Here is a 2,699-nt window from a genome sequence, read left to right on the forward strand (position 1 = left end):
ACCACGCAACTGTGTGTTTGCGTGGGGCTTCTTCCCTACTCCCCCATACGAGTGCTAGCCCCACCTGACACGGAAGCTCGCTGGTAGCATGGCACGTTGTGCGTTTCCGTGTTGCCCTTTCCCTCCACCCTCGCACAAACATTCACCGCACTTGCCACGCCCACCCGCTGGTAGCACCACGCCCTTGTGTGTTTGTCCGGGGCCCCTGTCCCCTTTCCCTTACCCCACGCTAGCCCCACCTGTCACGGAAGCTCGCTGGTAGCATGGCACGTTGTGTGTTTCCGTGTTTCCCTTTCCCTCCACCCTCGCACAAACATTCACCGCACTTGCCACGCCCACCCGCTGGTAGCACCACGCCCTTGTGTGTTTGTCCGGGGCCCCTGTCCCCTTCCCCCGTCCCCCACGCTAGCCCCACCTGACACGGAAGCTCGCTGGTAGCATGGCACGTTGTGTGTTTCCGTGTTGCCCTTTCCCTCCACCCTCGCACAAACATTCACCGCACTTGTCACGCCCACCCGCTGGTAGCACCACGCCCTTGTGTGTTTGTCCGGGGCCCCTGTCCCCTTCCCCACGCGAGTGCTTGCCGCACTCAGCACGGAAACCCGCTGGTAGCACAACGCAACTGTGTGTTTGCGTGGGGCCTCTTCCCTACTCCCCCATACGAGTGCTAGCCCCACCTGACACGGAAGCTCGCTGGTAGCATGGCACGTTGTGTGTTTCCGTGTTGCCCTTTCCCTCCACCCTCGCACAAACATTCACCGCACTTGCCACGCCCACCCGCTGGTAGCACCACGCCCTTGTGTGTTTGTCCGGGGCCCCTGTCCCCTTCCCCCTTCCCCACGCGAGTGCTTGCCGCACTCAGCACGGAAACCCGCTGGTAGCACCACGCAACTGTGTGTTTGCGTGGGGCCCTGTCCCTACTCCCCCATACGAGTGCTAGCCCCACCTGACACGGAAGCTCGCTGGTAGCATGGCACGTTGTGTGTTTCCGTGTTGCCCTTTCCCTCCACCCTCGCACAAACATGCACCGCACTTGCCACGCCCACCCGCTGGTAGCACCACGCCCTTGTGTGTTTGTCCGGGGCCCCTGTCCCCTTCCCCCTTCCCCCACGCTAGCCCCACCTGACATGGAAGCTCGCTGGTAGCATGGCACGTTGTGTGTTTCCGTGTTGCCCTTTCCCTCCACCCTCGCACAAACATTCACCGCACTTGCCACGCCCACCCGCTGGTAGCACCACGCCCTTGTGTGTTTGTCCGGGGCCCCTGTCCCCTTCCCCCTTCCCCCACGCTAGCCCCACCTGACACGGAAGCTCGCTGGTAGCATGGCACGTTGTGTGTTTCATTGTTTCCCTTTCCCTCCACCCTCGCACAAACATTCACCGCACTTGCCACGCCCACCCGCTGGTAGCACCACGCCCTTGTGTGTTTGCGCGGGGCCTCTTCCCCCTTCCCCACGCGAGTGCTTGCCGCACTCAGCACGGAAACCCGCTGGTAGCACCACGCAACTGTGTGTTTGCGTGGGGCCTCTTCCCTACTCCCCCATACGAGTGCTAGCCCCACCTGACACGGAAGCTCGCTGGCAGCATGGCACGTTGTGTATTTCCGTGTTGCCCTTTCCCTACACCCTCGCACAAACATGCACCGCACTTGCCACGCCCACCCGCTGGTAGCACCACGCCCTTGTGTGTTTGTCCGGGGCCCCTGTCCCCTTTCCCACGCGAGTGCTTGCCGCACTCAGCACGGAAACCCGCTGGTAGCATGGAACGTTGTGTGTTTCCGTGTTGCCCTTTCCCTCCACCCTCGCACAAACATTCACCGCACTTGCCACGCCCACCCGCTGGTAGCACCACGCCCTTTTGTGTTTGTCCGGGGCCCCTGTCCCCTTCCCCCTTCCCCCACGCTAGCCCCACCTGTCACGGAAGCTCGCTGGTAGCATGGCACGTTGTGTGTTTCCGTGTTGCCCTTTCCCTCCACACTCGCACAAACATTCACCGCAATTGCCACGCCCACTCGCTGGTAGCACCACGCCCTTGTGTGTTTGTCCGGGGCCCCTTCCCCCTTCCCCACGCGAGTGCTTGCCGCACTCAGCACGGAAACCCGCTGGTAGCACCACGCAACTGTGTGTTTGCGTGAGGCCTCTTCCCTACTCCCCCATACGAGTGCTAGCCCCACCTGACACGGAAGCTCGCTGGTAGCATGGCACGTTGTGTGTTTCCGTGTTTCCCTTTCCCTCCACCCTCGCACAAACATTCACCGCACTTGCCACGCCCACCCGCTGGTAGCACCACGCCCTTGTGTGTTTGTCCGGGGCCCCTGTCCCCTTCCCCACGCGAGTGCTTGCCGCACTCAGCACGGAAACCCGCTGGTAGCACAACGCAACTGTGTGTTTGCGTGGGGCCTCTTCCCTACTCCCCCATACGAGTGCTAGCCCCACCTGACACGGAAGCTCGCTGGTAGCATGGCACGTTGTGTGTTTCCGTGTTGCCCTTTCCCTCCACCCTCGCACAAACATTCACCGCACTTGCCACGCCCACCCGCTGGTAGCACCACGCCCTTGTGTGTTTGTCCGGGGCCCCTGTCCCCTTCCCCCTTCCCCACGCGAGTGCTTGCCGCACTCAGCACGGAAACCCGCTGGTAGCACCACGCAACTGTGTGTTTGCGTGGGGTTTCTTCCCTTCTTCCCCATACGAGTGCTAGCC

At 62.3% G+C, this 2,699-nt stretch overlaps 2 protein-coding genes across 5 annotated transcripts in view; both read right to left on the reverse strand.

The window, feature by feature from the left end:
- The window catches only part of CHLRE_02g141066v5 (uncharacterized protein), a 21,486-nt gene extending 19,568 nt beyond the window's left edge, over window positions 1-1,918 (reverse strand). For all 3 annotated transcript variants that reach the window (XM_043060064.1, XM_043060065.1, XM_043060062.1), the window contains exon 1: window positions 1,911-1,918. The gene's annotated coding sequence lies outside the window, so the exon portion shown is untranslated. The remainder of the gene's footprint in view (window positions 1-1,910) is intronic.
- The window catches only part of CHLRE_02g141086v5 (uncharacterized protein), a 108,752-nt gene that overhangs the window by 7,554 nt on the left and 98,499 nt on the right, over window positions 1-2,699 (reverse strand). For both annotated transcript variants that reach the window (XM_043060067.1, XM_043060066.1), the window contains exons 15-17: window positions 1,561-2,188; window positions 678-1,314; window positions 65-605 (exon numbers count right to left, since the gene is read on the reverse strand). The gene's annotated coding sequence lies outside the window, so the exon portion shown is untranslated. The remainder of the gene's footprint in view (window positions 1-64; window positions 606-677; window positions 1,315-1,560; window positions 2,189-2,699) is intronic.

This window comes from Chlamydomonas reinhardtii, chromosome 2, assembly GCF_000002595.2.
Source record: "Chlamydomonas reinhardtii strain CC-503 cw92 mt+ chromosome 2, whole genome shotgun sequence".
In the NCBI taxonomy this organism is placed as follows: Eukaryota; Viridiplantae; Chlorophyta; class Chlorophyceae; order Chlamydomonadales; family Chlamydomonadaceae; genus Chlamydomonas; species Chlamydomonas reinhardtii.